General features: G+C 35.8%; 1 protein-coding gene across 7 annotated transcripts in view; it reads left to right on the top strand.

The window, feature by feature from the left end:
* Positions 1 to 2,462: 2,462 nt before the first annotated feature.
* Positions 2,463 to 25,362, top strand: part of LOC149536674 (uncharacterized) — a 35,271-nt gene continuing 12,371 nt past the window's right edge. For 2 of the 7 annotated variants that reach the window (XM_089807806.1, XM_089807803.1), the window contains exon 1: positions 2,463 to 2,879. The gene's annotated coding sequence lies outside the window, so the exon portion shown is untranslated. Of the gene's footprint in view, positions 2,880 to 3,518; positions 3,540 to 25,362 lie in introns of those variants that run through there. The other 5 variants (XR_016358189.1, XM_089807807.1, XM_089807804.1 and 2 more) reach the window with 4 other exon arrangements.

The raw sequence follows: 25,362 nt of genomic DNA, 5'->3' as shown, positions 1-25,362 counted from the left end.
AAATTTCTTGGCAGCCCAAAACAGACATACACATAAATGTAAACTCTTTATATTCAACAACAAGAGGAATATTTTTTTTGAAAACCTACAACAAAGAAAGGACCTCAAAGCAACCTTCCCAATAAAGAAGTAGAGATGAATATTCGTTCCTCAGAATGATCTTACACAACCTGCAATATTTTATAATCTTCACGATGAAAATCTTATAAAAACCCACCAAGTCTTTTTAAAGCACTCTAAGTAATTTATTTCAAAATGCTAACTCCATAGTCAAAGGGTTGAGTTACAATCTAGAAAACTAGTGAAAACAAGAATTATCAAACATATTAAGGAAAATAATGTTCATTCAGTGTAAAGATTAAACCCATGTCTCTTCAAATTACCACAATAGATTAAAGCAAAAATTCTAGAACCCTAGTTTTTCTTTTCAAATGATAGCTTACCTTTCTCAAGTAAGATGCTGCAAGTTAATGTCAAAGAAAGAGTAAGCCCTTCAAGTTGTCATGGATACATGCACCACAACAAAAAAGGAATAGTCAAAATTAAGGATAATCACATGCAAACCTCTTGAAATTCAACAACTACAAACTCCAAACATATCTTTGCCTCATGAATCTATGTAATAGAGTGGACATAAACACTAGCAAAGGTGATACAACAAAAGTTCCAATTTTTGCAAATGAGATGAAGTAAATGGAACAATGTTCATTTAGGGTTCAATATACCCTAGAAGCTTATGTTTTTTGTGGGGCCTATTTCCTATTTTCCAAATACCATAATACCTCGCATGCTTAAGTGTTTAAAGTGTCATGCCTTTGTCATTTTGTTAGAGGGTATTTTTTCATATATTACAATTGTGAAGCAAATGAATAGAAGTGTTATTATAAGCTAGTTCTTCATTATGTTTTCTCTTAAATGCAAATAATAGGTCAACATAAAAGTTTTTTTATTTATTTTGCCCATGTATTATGATCTAGTTGAGGGGGAATTTCTTCTAGAAGGGCATTTAAGCCCCTTCAATGATTCTTGATTAGTTTTGACTCCTTGGAAGTTAAGAGCAATTAGGAGACAATAGGAGAAAATTTAGGACACATTGACTCATTTTAGTTGAACTCAAATTTCATATTCCGTAAGGTCATTTAAGAGTCTTCTTAACTCTTTTGAGTGAGTGGAAGGTGGTCTTGAGTAGGTGTTAGGTGCCTAAAAGGTTGAAAAGTCTTTTTCAACCATTTTCTCCTATATTTGGGGTGGATTTGACTTCATTCTAAAACACATTATTCTAGATTCAACCCATGAATGACGAGGATTGCACTTATGAGTTTGGAGACTCATTTTTAGATCATTTCTTTTGCATTATTGAGAGAGACTTTTTGGAGAGTTCTTGAGAAGTTTGTCTTTTTTTTTACAATTGTAACACATAATATTTTGAGGATGCCTTTAGAGTCACTTTGATAATACAAAAAAACTTTTTTGAGATCTACGTGGAGTTTCTATTCCATGTACTCCTTTCTTTCAATTTGATGTTTCATGTTGAGATTGTCTTAATCTTGCATTTTTATGTCTTGAAATCGTACCTTAATTGAAAATCAAATAGCTGGATAGGCTAAAAAATTGTGAAGCTTTACTTATTCAGAATTTAGTTAGTTGTGAACTCCAAAATCTAAATAATGCCATAACCAATCTAATTTCGAACTCTCAACCACCCCCCCCTCCTTTCTAATAGTTCTATTCCCTCCCACCATCTATATCCTCAACTAGCTGCCCCACTGCCGCACTCCATATAATTGAGGTTATAACTGCCTCCCCCCTAGATTGAACTTTTTAACCTGGGTCATAGTTTTTGTTCGACATTTCATAATTTCTTTTCAATCCATCTTAAGCCCCATCAAAGTCGACCAAAAGTGAAATCAAAGTAGATGTGGAAGCGACCCTTAGTATAAGGCAGGGGTCCCATGAGGGGGGGCTAAAGGTCTATTTTTTAGGTACAGGTGGTCCCATAAGAATTTTTTTGAGGGGCAAATGGTTTAATTAGAATTTTTTCCTTCATAAGAGGAGCTCCGCTTTTTTAGGAAGTGGATAAAAATGGGGTGGGGCTGGAAATAGCGCCACCAACTTAAGGAAAAATCTAGCCATTTGTCAAAAACTAAGACTTTAAAACTAAAAAAGTCTTTTATCATAAAATAAATTTAAAAATTTTTTTTCTTAAATTTGGGAGCTGAAACTCAAATTACAAAATCCACAGACCTCTCAGCTTACAAATTTTCTTAAAAATCTCAGCGGGTGCAGCTCTATTTTTAAGGACGCTGGCTTCCATAGGACCCTAGCCTAACCCAACTCGAATTTCTAGTTAATATCCATTTCTCCATACACGGCAGTTAATGGCGGGATAAATACATAGTAAGCCTTCCATTCTATCTCTAACACATCTTCACATAAATAGTTTTTTCCCACATATAAAATATAGAAAGAGATTACATAAGGACGACACAGGCTGCTAATACTTTTTTTCACTAGAAACCTATGGCTAACCGGACAGGGGTTCGAATCTAACCGCGGATTGTTTGCCCTCTGCATGGCACCCATTTTAGATTCCTCTGAATTTTGAATCCCTCTTAAGACAATCCTCGGCTCGTCAGATTCAAAAGCAAAATTGGGCCCTAAACCCACCATTTTTATGATTTGAGGTGCATTAGCCCTCAAATTCTCCACAGGTCGGGAACACTGGTTCTTTTAAAATATTAGTGGCATGTTGGCAACAGCTCTGTAAATGATTTAGTCGGCCCCACCCCCAACTAAAGTAAATTGCAGAGGCAGAGGTTTAGCTTTCGATGCCATTCTCAGCTGAGGGTTAGCGAAGCCATGCTCGATCGCCAGAAAAGGTTAGCATTTTACAACTTTTTTCTGACCTAATTTGGAAAGAATTTTTCAGTAGGTTGCTTGTCGAGTTTTCAAAATAAGCCACAAAACTCTTTCATGGTTCTTGTTTACGTGGGGGCATAGGAAATGGCACCATTGTTGCTATTTTGGTGAGAGGGTTGCAGGTAACTATATTAGCTTTTTATGTTATGCTGATTTCTGGAATTTTCGGGTCAAATAGCTCCATTCCCATTAGTTTTTTTCTTTTCCCATTTCCGATATTCTATTTATTCCTCGAAGGACTTGGCATATGGTTTGCTCTTTTGGAAAATGAAGTGGGTTGTATTCAGTAGATAGTTATGAACTATCTCCTATTCGGGTGGAGGTCATTTGAGTAGTATCTTTGAGTTATCCTCTAGTTTTGTGGACCTGTCTGAAATTTTTTCTGTTCTGGCTTAATTGGGTCGCTTTAAATTGTAGCCATCCTTTCGAGTCAAGGTTTTTGCTTTTTTCGGCTTTCCTGATTTTTTCCCCCTATATTACCTGAAGACTAATTGGCCTCATCTCCTTTTTGGGGACTATTTCCTCTTTCGCGGACTTAGGTACGGAGCCGCATTACCAGGTGTGTAGTGGATAGGCTGTTTGGCTCAATTTTTATGATCGCAAAGTTGCACTTAGCTCAGGTTAGCAGTTCTTGGGTGGGATATAAATCTTCATTTTCATTGCGGCGACTGTTCCACTTCTCCTCTAAGGATGTTTAGGTTTATCATCAGTTAATTGGCCCAATTTTGATTATTAAACATCGAGTAATCTGTCAATTAGTCAAGAGCTCTCTAGTTTTTTTTTTCCTTAACATTGTGCTTTATGATTGTTCAACTTTGCCTTTGGCTTATGTTGAAAATTGGCCAATTTAAAAATTGATAGTAACCACAAGTGTTTGTTGAAAGTAAGTATATATGATTTTGAAAATTGAGTTTTGGTCTATGACACCGTTTCATTAAGAAAATGAGAAATCAAGCTAGATCATCAAAGTGACGCTCAAATGAGATTCCAATAGCTTTTAACCTATAAAAGATCCCATTGCGAATGTTTAAAGCTAGATATGTTTGCCATTTCATTCAAATTTATACCTTTAAATTTATGTTTACTGATCTTAACTGTAAAGTAACATTGCCAACTCATCTGTGATAGAATTATTGGGGAAAAAATATCTTTTCGTTGACCCACTTCAACCTTATATTACACTTTTTAACCTTTACACAATGGTTCTCCAAGTTTCAGGGATGGGGGATGGGCTTTATTTTTCAGCGATGTCAAAAACCTTCCGGATCTTTGGGATATGAGGGATTGGCTATCAGAATAACATCCGTATATTAATGACTGCATTTTAAAATACAAGTAATGGAAAAATGCCTAAAAAGACTGAAAATTTAAAGTGTGCACATTTTAACATATTTACTTTAAACATAAGCATAAGCGTAAACATAACAGTGGTTCTCCAAGTTCCAGAGATGGGGGATGGATTTTATTTTTCAGGGATGCCAAAAGTTTCTGGAATTTCAGGACATGAGGGGATTGGTTATGAAAATAACATATATAAATCTAAACTTGCCGATTGGGATTCTAGTATGGATGTGGGTTTGACACTTGGGTTCAAAATTTTTTCAAAGTTTTTTAGGTTGGGTATGGGCTCGTTTTGCGTCTGTCCGTACATTTTTTATAAAAAAAAATTAAATAAATATATACAAATATGCTACTGCAAATAAGTTCATGCACTGCTATGCTAATATTAAAGCAATTTGGCAGAATACACCACCATGTGTATTAATGTTTTAGTTCAAATGACATAAAAGTTCCAAAATACACTACCATATTAATGTTTCGGTTCAAAAACAATAATGTCAACATATATAGTCAATTATCTATGATCGAATATCATTAAAAAAACCATCAAAACAGATCGTTATCATTCTGCTGTTGCAAATTAGAAGCAAAAAAGTGCCACACATCAGTTCTAGTAGTGTCAAGCTCAGCTTTAGGATCAGACTCAACATCACTAAGTAGCTCGCAGTCACCATCATCAATTGCAAGTGCATCATAGTGGGCTTCCAACTCTGTAGACTTTGGTTCAACATACCAATGTTTTGTCTCCTCTTTATTGTAAGTATTGTCTTTGTGTGTTTTGAGCCTCAAGATTGAATGCACAAAGACCAAGTTATCTATTTTCTTGGAGTTTAGTCTGTTGCGTTTTATTGAGCAGATGAAGGAGTATGTGCTCCAGTTCCTCTTAGATGATGATGATCTAGCAACCTATCAAGATTTACAATCTTGAAATTAGAGAGTTAAGAGCTTTGAATATAATTTTAATGTAAATTCAATATTTATCAAAAAGAAGTTAGAAACTAGAATCTTAAGAGTTAAGAAATTACTTGTGATAAAATTTTGATGGCAATGGGTTGCAAGTGTTGGTACATTTGTTCATGGAAGTAACACCTTTTATGAGCATCAACATTGTTCTTACCTTGAAGAGCTAAAACATCACAATCATTGGTGCTCACAAACCTCATGAATACAAACCTTACTATAGGTTGGAGGTGCTCAAGAAAGAGTTTTCGAAGGGCTGCTTTATACCCTTGAGCAACTTGAAGATCTTTATATGGGGCATCTGTAGTGGTACTCCCCTTGAGGACTGGTTGACTAAAGACCCTTGGGCTCAATGCAAAGGATAGTAGATGTAAAGGGGCAGTCATTATGTTCCATCTCTCTACCATGATTACTTGTAGCTCCTTGAAGAACTTTTTAGTTTGATAATCCTCTCTCTCTCATTAATGATATTTAAATAATCCTCAATCATGGAGTCAATGCCATCAAATACCTCACCCAAGCAGGGGCCTATCCATGTTAGTGTACTGGATCATGCTTAATATAGGCTTAGTGAACTTTTGAAGGTACTCAGCATGATCCCACCAAGAGTCATCTAGTATCAATGCCTTAATGGAAATTGCCCTAACACCATTAGATTGCTTCCATATGCTCCAATTAGCACTGATTACCTTTCTAGATAATGCCTCTTTAAGCTTGACAATGCATCTCAAAACAATAGTCTTGGAGGCTAAGTGGGTCTCAACAACCTATTTTAAGAACAAAACAATAATAAATTACAATCAAGATTAAAATAAAAATTTGAAAACATAGAAATTATACTAAACTAAAGTGACTAGATTTTTAAAACATGTTTAAGTTTTAAACAATCGAATTTATCTTCACGAGTTCCCATTTTGAGAATTGTCTTAATATCGTTTGCGTCATATGATGCTTTGTGATGAACATTTGGATCTCCTGGTCATCTTCATACTATTTTTTAATCTACTTAATCTTAGTGCCAGTTTTTTCGCATCATTAGGCTAAGTGAGTGCACAACACAAGGTTTCCAAAAAATGTGTTCAAAGCTCCTCAACCATTAATTCGACAACCTTACAATTCTTGGCATTGTCGATTATTACCTAAACAACATTTTGAGGGCCAACTTGCTCAATTGCTTGGATGAGAATGTTTGCAATGAAAGGACTATCCTTCACCTCTCCTTCACAATCCACAACTTTTAGAAACATTGCACCTCTTGTGGACACTACAAAAACATAGACCAAAGGATGATTTCTTGCTTCTTTCCATCTATCAGATACTATGGGCACACTTGTTTCGATCCATGAATCCTTGATGGGCTTCATGGAAACCTTCATATGGATCACCTCTCTATCCAATAAAATAGTGCACACTTTCTCATAATTCCGCCCCTTAGAACCCCTTTGGAGCCTTATTAATTGATCTTACCATTATTTGTCAATACAGTGAGTGAACAACATTCAATGCCAATCCATATGCATAGATGCATCTCGCTATGGCTTCCTTGGCAATGTCTCTAGTTTCATTTTGAAATGATATTTCCAAGGGCCCATCGCTCTCTTATTTGCAACCGATACTTGAGGAGCACACAAGAATGGATGACCCTTTGTAGGTGGCTCATTGGGAGTGGAAGTTGAAGATAGATGACGTTTTTGTTTTTTTTAATCATTTTGTAAAGGATGAGAACTTGCTCTCCTGACTGCTTCCTCTGCTTGTTTTCGTTCTTGAATATATTTGTTCACATTGTGGTTTGGAAGAAAGGTTTTAGGTAGCACCCCATCAACTCTTGGCTTTTTTGTACAAAATTTTATTATGAAGTAATTGGAAAATATTTGCTTGTTATTAACAATGATCAAGAGATCAATTTATATAAGAGATTGAATGATGTTTCCTTAAGAAACAATCGTAAAGAGTAGAAACATTATATTCTAGAAACAAAAAACTAAATATTAGAAACATTCTAATATTTACAGAAGATTACAATGGATAACCATTAGATACTAATCAGAGATATTAGAAACTATCTATTATCGTAATATCCTCCCATAATGGTTAATCTATCTAGAGCACGAAGCTATCAAAAAGTGTAAAAGATTGATTCTGTTTGCTCAAGGTGCTCCACATTGTTCGCTATGGGTTGCGTACCAAATTGCTTAGATAGGGTAGCTAAGTGCTTCCGACATTCAACCTTCATGCGTCCAAACTTGTGGCAACAGTTGCATTTAATGTTTTTCTTCCAGGAGCCTTTTGAATCTGGAGCAGAGGATGTTTGCTGAGAAGATTGCTAAAATAGGCCTTTATCCTTCTAAAAGGATATGGCAGCAAAGGCTTGCTCTGTGGAGGTGGAGCTGGAACTACTACCGAATTGTTGTTTCCACGGATCTTGCTGAAGTAGAAGTGTGTAGAGATCGGTGAACTTCAAATCAACACTAGAAGACATGATGTTAAGAGTCGATAAAATGCTTGTAGGACTTTGCTAAAATCCAGAGTGATAACCACAATATCCTCTTCCTCCATCTTGCAATCGATGGCAAGCAACTAATCACGAATTACCTAAATCCTTTTCAGGTGAGCCTAGAGCAAGGTTCGCTCATCCATGATAATAGAAAATAGAGTGTTCTTCAAGAAGAAAGCTCTGCTTTTGTTAGAAGTCTCATGAAGACCTTTGAGATGTGCCCATATCTTGACAGTTGTCTTGTCAGATGGAATTAGAGAGAGCTTATCATCAGCCACAGATAATTTGAGAAGCATCACCACCTCTCGATTATTCAGATTCCATGAATCCTGATTAGTACCAGGGGCGGTCGAAGGCTGTGTAACACCCAAAACAATCTGATCGATATTCTGATATTCAAAAATCGCTACGATTCACTGCTTCGAAGTGCCATAATTTCAACCATTGAATTTTGAATTGCTCTGGAGCAGAATATTAGTTAATGATGCCATAGCACATTTTTCAATGAAAATCTGTGAAGGCACATTCTTCGAGGCAAAAAATAGAAATCTCAAAAAATTTGAAGGGTGACCCAAAAGAGCTCAAAAAATCCAAAAAAAAATACGTTGTCGGTTTTTGGATTGATTGGCTCAAAAAATGAGGCACAAAAATCAAGGCACCCAAAAAATCAGACGACAACCCAGTGGAGCTCTCAAAAAACCCAATAAAACTTTCAAATTAGAAAAAAATTATTAAGGTAAGAAATTAGGTTTTCGAGCAAAAAAGCAAGTCAATGGCTGAAGGTCGAATATGTAGATAAAATGGCAGATTTGCTCAAAAATGGGTTGCAGAATTGAATGAGAAGTCGGCGGATTTAGATATCTCATAACGGAAACCTTAGTTGGATTATAGGGAGAGTTAGAAGCAAATATGCACATAAATACTTTTGAAAATAAAAGGTAGATAATTTCAACCAAGAAATTATAATTATTTTTGTATTTTTTTTAGAGTATTGGCTCTGATACCATATTACAAAGTAATTGGAAAATACTTGCTTGTTATTAATAGTGATCAAGAGATAAATTTATACAAGAGACTAAATAATGTTTCCTTAAGAAACAATCGTAAATCATAGAAACATTCTATTCTAGAAACATAAAACTAAATATTAGAAATATTCTAATATTTACAGAAACATTCTGTTCTAGAAACATAAAACTAAATATTAGAAATATTCTACTATTTACAGAAACATTCTATTCTAGAAACATAAAACTAAATATTAGAAACATTCGAATATTTACAAAAGATTACAATAGATAACCATTAGATACTAAACAAAGATAATAGAAACTATCTATTATCGTAATAAATTTAATGTCTTTTTGAGGAATAAAGCACAAATGTGCTTTCACGCTACTATAGGATCTACTAAATTCCTCTTTGCAATGGCTGCAAATCCACATATAACCTCCTCCACTTGGCATTGAACTGTTTCCACACCTTTCCATAGTGGAGAGCATCTGTCTATTTTGAAGTAGGAGTTTCTAGTGCTAGTAGTAGTTGCAATCATTCTTTGAATCTACAAACAACACATAGCTCTCGAACAACCACTACCCAATATATGTAGCATTGCTCTATTTGTTCACAATGACATTGAAAAGTTTTAAATCTTACTATGAAGTTAAACAAATAATTTGCAGAGTCTGCTACAAATATGGTGATACCTTTGCCTATTTCATGAATGTTGTGGATGCTAAGTTTGCTCCAAAGAATCTAAAAAAGAAAAGAAAATAGAAACTGTTTATTGATGAATCCAATCTAATATTGATTATAGATACAACAAAAATCATCCTACATCCAATCCCAGTTTTCAAGATATTTTAAAAGGTTTTAAATATATTATATTCAATTTATTAATGATATTCTAATTATTTGAACATACCTCAAGCCTTCGAGTTGTGTGTGAATGTTTTTCAGGTTGTGCGTGCATGCTTTGGAAACAAGTCCTATGATTGCAATCATGACTTAAATCATGTAGATGCGGTCAAGACCTTGCATGCTTGTAGACTACAATCAATGACAAATTTACACTGTGAATGGCGTGCATTGTCAAGACTGTGCAATACAACACCGTGAATGACTGTGGTGTGCAATCAATGACACCATGAATGACCTCTAAACACTAGAAAATGCCTTGCAATACTAAACAATGGTGAAAAAAATAATGTTTGTGTACAATAACAATGCTGTTGTTTTACCAAAAAGTGGTTTAATAATTGTTGTTTTAGGGTTGGAACCATTAAAAAAAGTTCTTTTTCTTTTTTGAAAAGTTGAGGCCATGTTGTTCACTAGGCAATTCAATTTGGGTTCATTTCTTATTTTCATCATTTGCCGAAATTTGACCCAAAGTCATCTAGGGTCTTGCACATTGAATTTTGACTAAATGACTTAGATTGGTGTCGACTTTGGATCAAATTTTGAACTGAATTTGAATGAGTGCTTAATTGGCTAGTGAATTTAGGGTCCGACGAATGAATATGGCAACTTAGATAAAAATTAATAATTGTATTGTAAAATACAATAATTGAAAGAAACCTAATGAGATTGAAATTTTAAAATTTACACATTTAAACATATTTATTAAAAACATAAGTATAATCAAAAGCATAATAATGGTTCTCCAAGTTTCAAGGATGGGGGATGGGTTTTATTATTCAGGGATGGGTCTCCCCTTGGGAAGGCATGCTTTTTTGTTTGTTGTTTAGATGTTTCACAAGGATTGTAATTCTTTCTACTTAAAATATATATTTTCAAGTTACACATTATTAATAATTACACCATTTCATTTTTTTCTTGTTCATCCTTGTTCTAATAGACCCCTTGCTTTATTTACGGTACAAAAACTATCAATGTTGTGGACTACAAAACACCACAACAGCTCAAATTGAAGTGGAATCAATCTGAAAAATAGATACAAGAATAAGTTTAACTAAAAAAAATTAACCTGTGAGCCCTAACCTTTAATATGCCATCTAAGCCATTTGAAACATCAAAACCAACTCATCCTTTATTATGAATTCAAAAGACAAAAATCAATCTCACTTGCATTTTGCTTGTCATTACATAAACAGAGCCAAAGATTGATTGTTGTAGGTTCCAAGGCTATTTTATTGCTATTTTTGTGTGCGTCTGAATGCCTATTCATTGACAAGGTAAATGTGGAAAATGAGGGGAGGGGGTGGGAAGTTAGGGTGGGACATTCACCACTTGTCCCTTAAATGTTTCCTATATGGGATGGGGGCATTTAGGGCAGGGAACATGTACACCAAAAGCATAGGTTCTTTGAATAAAAGAAAGGGCTATTGCCATTGTTATTGATTCATGAGAAAAAACTCTCAAATCCTATTCTAGTTTGAACTTGTTCTAGGTTTTGGTATGAGTTCATATGTGGTTGTCAAGGGTCTTAGTAAGCAAACTTGGGTTCAACTTAGCCTTTTTCAAGATGAATTTGGGTGAATTTGAATTCACTTTCTCAAGATCTAGGCAAATTCCACCTTTAATTTATAAAAAAGTTTTCCTGTTATTTTTACTCTAACTAAAAAACATTACAATGGGAGCCCCAAACCTTTAAAGTGTCATCTAAGCCATTTGAAACATCGAAACAAACTCATTTTATCTCATTTTGAATTCAAAAGGAAAAAATAGAAGTCTCTCGCTGAACTTTTATTTTTGCTTGTCATTACACAAATAGAGTTGAAGCTTGATCTTTGTAGGTTCCGAGGTTATTGGATTGCTATTTATATGAATGTCTAAATGCCTATTCATTTCCAAGAAATGGTGAAGATTTTGGAAACAAGATAAATTTTTGTTTTCATTTTTTCCTACAATGGACCCTTTTGTTTTATGTTACCCTATTTTTAAAATATTAAATGAATTAAGATTTATATTTATATTTTTATTTGTTTGTAATATGTTTTATTCCAAACTTGTTGCCATAGGGATGACAATTGCAGCTATTTTTAGCTTGATGGGCCATCATTGCATTTAAACCTATCCAAATTTATAAGCTCACATATTTTGTTAAAATCCCATTTGTGTGGAATTTTTGGAATGAGGATGTATCCATGCCAAGTGGTAGAATGTATTAGAGAATTGAAGCAATTGCTTGCAGAGCAGGTCATCCTTTAGTTTCACATAAAAAAACAAATGGGTTTTTGGAAATGGCCTTTCAAAATGAATATTGAGAGATAGTTGATTAACATACTTCAAGATGCATCTATGCAATTTTATAATTTTGTTTATTTACTGTATTGGCAAAAAGTGACCAAAATTTATGAGGCTTCAAAAGGGCACAAGCCCCATATTGGCAAGGGAGGTGAAATTAATTGAAGCTTATTAAGGATTAATTGGGAGAGTGCTTATTTTTTACAATGAATGGCAAGATGCCAAAAACCAGCCCTCGATCAATGTGGTTGCAGTGCTTCGCAAAGGGGCAATGTATTTGAAAAGCATGGATTGTAAATGCTAAATAGTGGATGTATAATCTATCGTTAAAATGCACATAGGGACCATTGAGGAAGTGGGGCCTAGTAATGGTGTTCAAGTCATAGTAAACAATACATTTTTTTAGAGCTATTGGAAGTTTGGAACATTGGTTGACTAATCTTTTGGACACTTTGTGTTGTCTATTGACTTAGCCTTATGCTACAAATGACTGGCAACAGAATTAATCGAGTCGACTAGGTCTATGCCAAGGTAAAACAGAACCAAATTTTCACCACCTGTCATCTCATGCCATATCCTTGCATTTAGAACTGTCTAAGGTAAGTGAAACGAAAAAAAAGCTTTTATTGTTCGCTTGGTAACTTATTTTATAAAACTCAAGTATGTTTCCTCTTTGTTTTTAATTTATTGTTATTGTTATTTTAAATTAGTTTGTTGAGATCTAATTTACTGCCAAGAAAATTATCATGAAAAGTTTTGGAAGGCAGTTTCCTACCTGGTTGTCAACTAACTTTGGTTTGTATGGAGGCAATTTGATAGTGAGAGGGCAGCAAATATTAGGTGGATGATCCTAGATACATAGTGTGGGATCATGAGGATTCTCTTTTAGTTTTTCCAGCCTATTTTGAGGATGATATGCTATATTGACATGAATAAATAGGTATATGATGTTATTGAATCAATGATTGAGATGATAAAGCCTATTATAAATGAGAAAGAGCAATATTCTTAAAAGGTTTCGTAAAATAAGTTCAAATTATAATTGTTGAATGATGGAATAAAATGACCGTCCTCTACATCTTCTTGCCTTTGCATTGAATCCAAAATATTGCAGTGCTGAGAACTCTCTTTGCCAACAAGGGTTGAACCATATAGAGGTTTGGAAGTTAGTAGGTGCTTGCTAGACTTTTTCATTGAGTCTGATTTGGAGGATGTACCCATGGATGAATATTGATTTTGTATGCTCCAATTATCAAAGTGTTTTTGCTATTTATGACAAGTACACCAAGGATGCTTACAATTGGTGTTGCCTCTGGTCAATCATTCCAACACCTGTGACCTTATGCAATCAAAGTTTTACTGCAAGTAGTTTTTGTTGTTGTTATCTAACTAGACATTTTCAATCATAATTTTGTAACTCTAATCTTGCCTTTACAGATTGCAAGTTTGTCTTCATCTAAACAAATTGGAATACAATAGTTTTTGTTGTTGTTATCTAAGTAGACGTTTTCAAATTGGAATACAATAGTTTTTGTTGTTGTTATCTAACTAGACATTTTCAAATTGGAATTTTCAATCATAATTTTGTAACTCTAACCTTGCCTCAATTGCAAGTTTGTCTTCATCTTAACACAGTTGGAATACATTCTGTTTCATTATCTTACTGAAAACACAATTCATCAAAATAATCAAAAGGCAGAGGATTTATTATAAGTGTAATCTATCATGCACTTTCTTTTGTTCAAACAAAATGACTACAAAGAAATAGTAGCAAGGTTCTGTGATGTAGACTTTAGAGCATCCTAACTTGGATGCTTCCACTTCCCAGCATTCTTCATTTTCAGAGTAATCAGATAACTGATACCATTCATTTCAGTGGAAGGACCAGTGACACTCTATACGTTTCTTCTACTGTACCTACATCATCTAATGGGTGATGATAGATGATGTTCTGCTTAAGACCCTGGTGCTGATTTTTGATTTCATTATTAGTAATTAGTAATTACTAATGAACAATGAATATATATCATCACTTTTGAGTTTTTTAATACTAATCGTTTCCAAATATTTTGCTCATGTGAGCACAACCATAAGATTTATATTAACTCCTATTGAGCAACCACACTAGAAATCGCCTATGGAAGACCAATAGCCACAACTTAGAATCCACAATAAACGCCATTGTGGTAGACCAAGACTCACAATTTAGAATTCTATAGTATATGTCCCTTTGGGACTTGAACTCAATTCTCCACATTGAGAATTCAATGCTTTAACCAATTAAGCTCACCCCTTGGGCATCACATTTGAGTTTGATAAGTTGATGTTGGAGTAGTATGTAAAATAATCGAAAGATTATTTTGTATTGAATAAACAATGAATGAAATACAACGAGCTTATAAGCTCATATATACAAAACGTATATACAAAAAATAGAAACTATGTACACATGTTAGGTAGAGCATTATTAGAAATATTCTAATACCCTCCCATAATGCTTAATCTATCAATAACACCAATAGCCTCCTTGAATTTTACAAATTTATTAGAACCGAGAGACTTGGTGAAGATATCAGCAGACTGCTCTAAGGTGGGAACATATAGCAACTGAATAGATTTGTCTTCAACTAGCTGACGAATGTAATGACAATGTGTTTCGACATGCTTGGTTCGTTCATGGAAGACCGGATTCTTTGCGAGTTTGATTACTCCCTAATTATTGTAGAATATAGGAGTCGGTCCTGATTAAGGAACATGCATATTTGCAAGCATCCGCTGAAACCAAACTGCCTCACAAGCTGCCTTAACTGCTTCCCGATACTCTGCTTTAGCCGAAGGCAAGGCCACAGCCTGTTGCTTCTTACTAGTCCATGTCACAGCAGTAGATCCTAAATTAAACACATATCCGGCGGTAGACTTACGATCATCAATAGAGCCAACCCAATCTGAATTTGTGTAGCCACATATTGTAGAATCAGACTTCTGAGTGTATAGAAGACCATAATCGAGAGTACCAGTCACAGCGCAGGACACGCTTTGTAGCTGTCCAATGATCAGTCTTGGGTGTTGTCATAAAGCGGGAGACATAGCTTACAGAAAAACTAATGTCAGGTCTGGTGGCAGTAAGAAAAATGAGACTACCCACAAGTTGTCTAAACAAGGATTCATCTACAACAGGTGAATCAAACTGAGTGGATGATTTGAGCCTAGGTTCCATAGGAGTGAGCAGGTTTGCAATCCTGCATTCTAAACCTGTCTAGAAGACTTCTAGCATACTTGGACTAAGAAAGAAAGATACTATGTTTAGTTTGCCAAACCTCAATTCCGAGAGAATAGTGCAAGAGTCCCAAATTTGTCATATCAAAACTGCTGCACAAATCTTGTTTGATTTCTGCTGAACTTCCAGTGATGATCAAATCATCGACATAAACAACTATAAACAAGACATCATCACCTACATGTTTGATATATAGGTTTGAATCCGATGGACTCTGCTGAAAACCATGGTCGGTTAAATATTTATCAATTTTCATGTACCAAGCCTGAGGAGCTTGTTTTAGACCATAGAGAGCTTTGACAAGTTTACAGACTTTGTGTTCCTGACCAGCAACCTTAAATCCAGAAGGTTGCGTCATGTAGATCTCTTCCTATAAGTCACTATTCAAAAAAACACTCTTGACATCCATTTGATGAACTTTCCAACCGAACTGAGCTGCTAGAGCAAGAACAAGCCGTATGGTACTCATTTTAGCTTTAGGAGCAAAATTCTCCTCATAGTCAATACCTTCCCTTTCCGAGAATCCTCGAGCAACAAGACGAGCCTTGTACTTGTCTAAGGTGCCATCATCTTTATATTTGACCTTGTATATTCATTTGTAGCTAATAGGCTTCTTCCCTATAGGAAGATCAGAAAGAACCCAAGTTTGATTTTTCTGAATGCTCTAAAGTTCAGCTTCCATAGCCTGTTCCCATTCAGGAATACCTTTAGCCTCATAATAAGTCTAGGGCTCATAAACACTATGAATGTTAGCCATAAGAGCAAAGTTAATTGTTTGTTTGCGCTTATTTCAAGAAACTCTACCTTCAATGAGCTCATCATCCCTTAGATAACTAATAGTTTTAAACCACCATTTGGGTCGGAAAGTAGAAGAGCTGACCTCTGGAGGAGCTAGAAGAGTTTCAGGAGCAACAATAGGAGGAGGATCATTCTCAAGAGTCTCAACAGGATCAATATCAGGTGTCCCAAGGCAGGCATTCTCTGTATCATTCTGCCCATCAGAAGGTGCTAAAGGAAGGGGAACACTGTGAGGCTGTTCCTCAGAGCATTGCTCAGAAGAGGACATAAATGGTCCTCGAGTTTCATCAAAAACAACATCCTGACTAAAGATAAGATGATCAGTGTCAATATCTATCAATTTGTAGGCCTTATGGTTATCACTATATCCTGTCATCGTGAGTATCTAAGTTTTGGAATCTAATTTGGAACAAAGAATCCAGACATAGGCAAGAGAGCCAAAAATCTTTAGGTGGTTGATCTTGGGCTTACGACCAGACCACAATTCTTCGGGAGTTTTGTTCTTGACAACTTGAGTAGGGGAACGATTTAGAAGGTAGACAGCAGTAAACACTACTTCTTCCCAATACTTATTAGGAACACTCCTCTGTTGTAACATAGAATGAGCCATCTCAACAATTGTACGATTGTGACGCTCAACAACACTGTTTTGCTGAGGAGTGTAAGGTGTGGTGAATTGGCGCTTGATGCCATGTTCAACACAAAAACTGGAGAATGCATGAGAACAAAATTCCCCCCCATTATTTGTACTAGGTGAAACGATACTGTAGCCGGACTCATTTTCAACCAACAACTTAAAATTCTGAAATGTACTAAGTGCATCTGATTTTTGTTTAAGAAAGTACACCCACATTTTTCTACTAAAATCATCAACAATAAACAAAAAATATTTGCAACCAGTAACTGAAGATGTATTCATAGGACCACAATTATCAGCATGAAGTAATTGAAGTACTTGAGAGGCACGCCAAGAATCTCCATCTTTGAAGGGAGTTCGATGTTGTTTGCCAGCTTGATAGGCGTCACATACTCCAAGATGTTGCGGCTGAATTAGAGGTAGTCCAGAAACAAGTTCCTCTCGAGATAGTTGAGAGAGATACTGGATGTTGAGATGTCCATATCTCTGATGACACAAAGTGCTGAGAGATAAATCACAAGCTGCCATAGCTATTTTAGGAGAATCACCAGTGTCAGTAAGCCGATATAGGCCATGATCCTCTAGACCAGTAGCAATAGTAAGACAAGTCTCTCGATCCACATCCAACTGAGGAGAATTTCTCATGATTTGACTCACAGAGAGAAGATTGAGTGCAGACATTGAGAAAGATGAGTTGACACACATCAGATTGTATCTGAACATTTCCTTTGCCAATAATTTTGAACTCCTCTCCTCCGCCAAACACAACTGAATCGCTGTATGGATAGAAATCCATAAACTAGTCACGCCGATGAGAGAAATAGCGTGAAGTACCGGAGTCTATATCAAGCAGAGGATCGGGCTGAATCGGAAGGGCTTTTAGCCATAAAAGCATAGAACACAGACTCCTTTGTCTCAGAATGTTTAGCAACATTGGCCTTCTGATTGGACCCTCCCATACCAATCTGCTGATTGGACCCTCCCAGCTTCTTCTGTTCAGAAGCGAGTCATTGATGACAATCTTTTTTCATGTGGCTGTATTTATGGCAGTAATGACACTGAACACTCTTCTGCTGAAAATTGCCTGAGGATTGATGGGAACTACCCTGTGGAGATGACTGAGATGGCTAAAACTTAGTTGCAAAGGCTTGTTTTGATGAGGGTGAGGAAGCACGGCTGCCAAACTGTTGCTTCCAGTGATCCTGCTGGAGGAGTTTGGTGCACAACTCTGGGAATTTCAGATCAACATTAGTTGAGGTAACGTTGAGAGTCTTTATGAAATGCTCGTAAGATGTTGGCAAGCTTTTCAGGGTAATAACTACCATATCTTCTTCATCCATTGTCCGATCGATGGCTGCAAGCTGATCACGAATGTCCTTAATCTTTGTGAGATGTTCTTGTAAGGACATATGTTCATCCATCATAATAAAAAACAGCTGGTTCTTTAGAAAGAATGCTCGACTCTTGTTAGATGTTTCATGCAACTCCTTTAAATATTTCTAGATGTCTGCAGTTGACTTGCCAAAGGGAATTTAAGGTAGCTAATCATCTATGACAGAGAACTTGAGAAGCATAACAGCTTTGCAATTGCAATCATCAAACTTATCCTAATCTGTGGTAACGGAGGTCCCACTAGGCGTGCTAGTGGGGGCAGGACAAGTCTCTGTGCCTAGAACAAATGTATTCAAACAACAATACTTGAAGATGGTTAACATGCGCTACTTCCTGTGGTTGTAATTGCTGCCATTAAATCGTTGACTGTTTTCTAGCATCAGGTTGGTCAAGGATGCCATTTGCACGATGTTCGAGGCAATGTTGAGGCTGATCTAGAAAAAAATGACAAAGTACCCAGAAGAGTAGATGGAAAACACAGAAGGAATTTACTTTCTAGATCTGCTGGCTCGAAAATCGAGGCACGAAAAGCGAGGTACCCAGAAAAATGGATGACAACTCAGTTGAGCCCTCGAAAAACCCACCAAGAATTTGAAATCAATAAAAAATTTTGAACCCAAAAATTAGGGTTTTGAGCAAAAATACAGTTGGCGGCAATGAAAGCTTGGATTTACAGAATAATGGAGATTTGGAAAAAAATTGGATGTTTTCCATAGTATAGAGAGGCATCGATCTGAGGTGGCAGAATAAAATCGGGTTACTACACTAGAAAAAACATGAATTAGCGACCTTTCTGAAAACTGCGGATTTCGGCAGATACCACAAATATAGACCACTAGAGAAAATCCGCGATTTGGTACTGCAAAAATACTAGTCGATCATGATTTCCAAATGGGGAAAAAAACACAAGACCAAGAAATATCTGCGAGTTCCTTTTAGACGCGATTTGGAGAGAAGTTAAGCCAAGAAAAAAAATTGTGATTTGCAAATACCAGTCACAAATCCGCGATTTTCACAAGCATAGTTACGATTAGTTAAAAAAACTAGTTCGTGATTTTCGAATTTCTCTAGACAGAAAACCCTAGGCAGGTTTTAGAGAAAAATTTAAGCATTAGCTCTGTACCATAAAATAATCAAAAGATTATTTTGTATTGAATAAACAATGAATGAAATACAATGAGCTTACAAGCTCATATATACAAAATGTATATATAGAAACTAGAAACTAACAAAAGATAGAAACTATCTACATACGATAGATAGAGCATTATTAGAAATATTCTAATAGTATGTTTAATGTACTAGTGGTCTTGTTAGATATATGAAGCTATGCAATATTTTTAACTTAAGTTCTTGTTTAAAGGTTGCAAATAAATATCTATGATTTTTATATATTCTTTATATAAAAGAACTTGAAATGTACCAAACCCCCCAGATTTTTGTTTTTCAATATCCACATGCCCAAATCATCATACTTGAACATGAACCTAGACTTTGGGTCATTGTCTTCTTGGGAAGTCGGTGTCTCAAAGAAAGGATGTATGACAGCCACTATTAGAGAAGTGGAAAATAGCTTTTCAAGTGGCTTGCGTGACTTGTTCTTGATCAAAGGGTGGAGTTTTGATCTTCCTCTCAATTGCACCATCTATTTGTTCTTGCTCTTTAATGTAACTCCGGTCTCCACATTGAGAATTCAATGCTTCAACCAATTAAGCTCACTCCCTTGTGCATCACATTTGAGTTCGACAAGTTGATATTGAAGTAGTATGTTTAATGTTCCGGTAGTCTTGTTAGTTATATGAAGCTATGTGGTATTTCAAACTTAAATTCTTTTTTTTTAGGTTGCAAATAAATATGTATGGTTTTCATGTTCTTTGTATAGATGAACTTGAAATGAATCAAACCCCCAAATTTTTGATTTTGTATATTCACATACCTGAATCGTTATACTTGAACATGAACCTAGAACTTGAGTTGTTGTCTTCTTGGGAAGATGGTGTCTCAAAGAAAGGATGTGTGACAGCCTGTATTGGAGAAGTAGAAAATATCTTTGCAAGTGGCTTGTGTGATTCATTCTTGATCAAAGGGTGGAATATCTTGCTTTTGATTGCACTGTCTACTTATTCTTTCTCCGTAATATAAGCAAGAATTTACTCTTCTGGAACATATTTGTTTAACCCACAATAAACTCTAACCTCATAACCAACAATCCGTCCACCCTGAACCACATGAACTAAAATACTTGTTCTAGCACTGGCTACATTGCTATAAAGATAACTCTTGCCTCCAACAAGCTACTCAAACATAGTGATGTGGCCAAAGAGGTGATGCTGGGTCAAATTTGACAGGTCTACCTATCCCATGGCCTATTAAACTAGAAGTCAGAACAATTGTAAACTATAACTGTACCTACTATTAATATTTAGCCCATAAATAATGATAAACAGCAATGAATAAAAGAAGAGCAAAATAGGTACAAAGACAAGAACTTTCCCTTGAAAAATCCTTCAACTTGAAGGGAGAAACCCAGTCACCCCAGGAAAATATCTCTTTTATTGATATAATAAATGTTCAAGTACAATGCTTTCACTTGATGCCTTATATCAACACCCAAAGCAGTCACAAATATATGCATACAATTGAGAGACTCTTCATAGCACAACTGAATGTCTCTTCAATTTCCAAAAACAAGGTCTTTAAATATTTCCAAATGCATCTCTTCACATGTCGCACGTCTCTTCATATAATAAAATGTCAAATATTTAGTGTGACACCTAGCACACATTGAATGCTACATTGTGCTCACTTAAATATGACAGAAAAATCATCATAAATATCTTCTCTAGTTGTTGACGCATTACAGAGACATTGTCCAAATTGCAACATATAGCAAAATCAGAGATAAATCTTTATCACAGCTACAATCTTCAACACTCTCTCTTAGCAAGAGAGAAATCTTTAGTATGGAAAGCACACATAGCTACAACCAAAGATGTCAATAATAAATTCTTATCACATAGATTCTCATCAAAACATTGCTATCTCAGCATAACATAATTCACCTTAATAATCTCATTAAAGCATGAAATTAAAGTCATGGAGTCACACACACGACTTCTACCATGCCTACTCACAGAGGCTGGATCCACCACGCCTACTCGCAAAGGGTGATTCAAGAACTTTCACCTCAGACTTCTACCAGTGAAGATTTCATTTTTACCATACCTACTCACAGAGGGTGGATCCACCGTACCTACTTGCAAAGGGTGGAGCAAGGGATCTTTCACAAAGGATAATTCATTAAAGCACATAAAGATAATCTGAATGCCTGAGATTCCTTCTCCGCCAAGACTCGCTCCCAAGAGGGGCGGCAAACTCACAGTTTGAATATCACAATAAATTGAATAACTCAATGATTGATCAAGCAAAGAGCTTTTGCATTCTCCCTCTGTCACACAACCTCCCTCCAATGTTGAATAGACACCCTCTGACCTACAAGCAACATCCTCATGTTCACAAATCCCTTATCATCTCATTGCATCTTGATGCATCCCGCAACCAAGAGAGATTAGACGTAACACATAAAATTAATATATAACGAAGAGAAATATAGCATACACTATTCTTAGTCATATAACAATTATTCATGATGTATAAAGTATAATCATAGGATATTTATCTCTTTCTAGTCTAATCTGACGTGATACAATGATCTCGGTGTTTTGTTCATATATAATGTGACTGTGATCAGAACTAGAAGCATTGGCCTTTGTTACTTTGGCTTGTCCTCACTTGTATACCAACTCCTACAGTCAAATTCGATGGCTTGCATTTGTATATGTCAACTTCTGCAAAAGAGCTTCAGAAGATGCTGGAATATGCACTCTCCTGCTCACAATCTACAAACCCATAACTCCCCAGACTCTGAGTTGTCTACAATAAATTGATCTCCTAAATAACTGTCCAATTGGCTACACATTGTTTCTCATTGCTCAATGGCTAAAGCCTCTCTCAAACTTTCTTCTCGCTTCTCAGCCTCTGCCATAGCAGTTGAGTGAGCAGCTCGGTCACATTTAAAATTTCCTTCAGCTTCTCCTGCAGTTAGCTTTAACTGCTCATTGTTAGATATCATTCTTTGCACTCTAACAATATAAGCCCCATGTTATATTGATAATCATATATCTCAGATTTTAACTCGGTGATGTGGGAAATTAAGGTGGCCTTATCCTTCTTTTGCAAGGCTTCTTCATCCAACCCCACTTTTTTTTTTCACATGCCTCCACATTTCATTCTCATTCACAGGGATCCCTCTTCCGTTAGGAGGAGAACGAGCATCAACCATGTAACACCCCCCTTGCTCTTCTCCTTTCCATCTGTTGACAGAGAAACAGAAGGTGTCAGCCACCTCTTTTATTGTGGGCTCAACATGGGTCATAAGGTCCGATTTCTGTCAATTTTTGATGGGCTTTTTAGAATTTTGAACAACTGATTACGGTGAGAAAGCAAATAAATAAAAGATCTGTCTTCAAATGCAAAAATGGCTGCCAATAGTGTAACTGAAAACTGCATGCTGCGAAGGATTAATAAAATATGTTATATAATAACTCTGAACTCAATTAACTCAGAAATATGTCATACGATTTACTGACATTTTTTTCCAGAGATATGACACGGAATTTCAAAATGTGAACTATGACAAACACGATGAATCAAGGCAGAACATCCTTTGATCAGTCAAAGACAATAATCAACATTTCTATGAAAACCCAATGACTGGAATGTATTCAATATCCATAACTTTTCTTCTAACTGTGCAATCTACACGTATTCAGAGCACACCTGTATCGAATCGGATGTCACAAAAGAACACATAACATACAGAAAAATTTAGGCGACACAACTAACTCAAGCGTCAACTGTTACAAGGAGATGAGCGACAACAATAATCAACACTCAGTGAGACATAAGGAAACACTGACAGTCATGAAGAGTAACTGGTTCCACAAATTTGATCAAGCGAAACAATAGATTCCCAACACCAACTCATCATCAGGAATGATACATGAAGATTGGTCAGCATAGATGGTCCATTCGCTAAAGGAAATATGGAAGCTAGAAGTGAAGCATGAATAGGAGGAAAGTATAAATACACAAAGATTAGTCAGCATAGATGGTCCATTCACTAAAGGAAATACAGAAGCTAGAAGTGAAGCATGAATAGGAGGAAAGTATAAAGTGTTGGAGAAACTAACAGGCATAAAATCTCTTCCATGATAGAGAGCATCATTGAACATAGACAAGTTATGGCAGAATAGGAGAAACAAAGATCTATCTTGCAGCTATCAATAATTCAACATTTTCTCATTGCTGTTATCCAACATGGCTCTGATAGCATGTCAATACATAGCCCAGAATAATGATAAACAACAATAAATAAAAGAACAAAATAGGTACAAAAGACACAAGAACTTACCTTGGGAAAAACCTTCAACTTGAAGGGAAATTCCCAGCCACACGAGAAAAATCTCTTTTATTGATATAATAAAATATAATGCTTTCACTTGATACCATATATCAACACTCAAAGCAATCATGTATATATTTATAGAATTGAGAAACTTTTCATTTCATAACCGAATATCTCTTCAATTTTAAAAAACAAGTATTTTAGTATATCCAAACGCATGGTTTTTTTTTTTTTTTGATAGGTAATATTAGTTTGTATTGATATTGATAATGAGAGTACATTATGGCAATATGGCTGAGAGCCTTATAGTTTAAACTACCCTTACCCTGCCCTTACAAATACCATTAGATAAACAAAAAACAAATTATTAACACTAATAGAACAAATCACCTACCCATACATTAAACCGATCACTAAAACAAAAAGAGCCACCACCACCTCCGTTGTCAGCTACTTCTTGAACCAGTTTGCCGCTTCCTCACGAGCAAAAGTTGGGGTTGAGCAGTCATCCTTCATCGAGGACCCCGGACTCATCCTGCAGCGCTTTCTGCTACCTTTCCCCTCATCAGGAAGCAGAGAGGCATCTACCCATATTCCCTTTATTGTGGACGTGCCCTCATGCAAATGAGATTTCTTTGGAAGTTGATGGCGAAGTTGTTGTCCAGGGGCTATTGTCCTCTTCCTTGGTGTGGCCTTCATAAAGCCTCGCTTCTCCTCCTTCGTCACCCAAATGTCATAAAAGAACACATAAAATACAGAAAAATTTAGGCGACACAACTAACTCAAGCGTCAACCGTTACAAGGAGATGAGCGACAACAATAATCGACACTCAGTGAGACATAAGGAAACACTGACAGTCATGAAGAGCAACTGATTCCACAAATTTGATCAAGCCAAACAATAAATTCCCAACACCAACTCATCATCAGGAATGATACACAAAGATTAGTCAGCATAGATGGTCCATTCACTAAAGGAAATACGGAAGCTAGAAGTGAAGCATGAATAGGAGGAAAGTATAAATACACAAAGATTAGTCAGCATAGATTGTCCATTCACTAAAGGAAATATGGAAGCTAGAAGTGAAGCATGAATAGGAGGAAAAGTATAAAGTGTCGGAGAAACTAATAGACATAAAATCTCTTCCATGATAGAGAGCATCATCGAACATAGACAAGTTACGTCAGAATAGGAGAAACAAAGATCTATCTTGCAGCTATCAATAATTCAACATTTTCTTATTGCTGTTATCCTACTTGGCTCTGATAGCATGTTAATACTTAGCCTAGAATAATGATAAATAACAATAAATAAAAGAACAAAATAGGTACAAAAGGCACAAGAACTTACCCTGAGAAAAACCTTCAACTTGAAAGGAAATTCCCAGCCACATGAGAAAAATCTCTTTTATTGATATAATAAAGTATAATGCTTTCACTTGATACCATATATCAACACTCAAAGCAATCATGTATATATTTATAGAATTGAGCAACTTTTCATTTCATATCTGAATATCTCTTCAATTTTAAAAAACAAGTATTTTAGTATATCCAAACGCATGGTTTTTTTTTTTTTTTGATAGATAATATTTGTTTGTATTAATATTGATAAAGAGAGTACATTATGGCAATATGGTTGAGAGCCTTATAGTTTAATCTACCTTTACTCTGCCCTCACAGATACCATTAGATAAACAAAAAACAAAGTATTAACACTTTGATAGAACAAATCACCCACCCATATGTTAAACTGATCACTAAAATAAAAAGAGCCGCCACCACCTCCGTTGTTAGCTACTTCTTGAACTAGTTTGCTGCTTCCTCACGAGTAAAAGTTGGGGTTGAGCAGTCATCCTTCACTGAGAACC

The sequence above is a fragment of the Cupressus sempervirens genome, chromosome 10 (assembly GCF_028749045.1).
Source record: "Cupressus sempervirens isolate cs-2001-9-10 chromosome 10, ASM2874904v1, whole genome shotgun sequence".
Classification (NCBI taxonomy): Eukaryota; Viridiplantae; Streptophyta; class Pinopsida; order Cupressales; family Cupressaceae; genus Cupressus; species Cupressus sempervirens.
The sequence above is the reverse complement of the archived record's forward strand: the minus strand, read 5'-3'. Positions and strand labels throughout refer to the sequence as shown.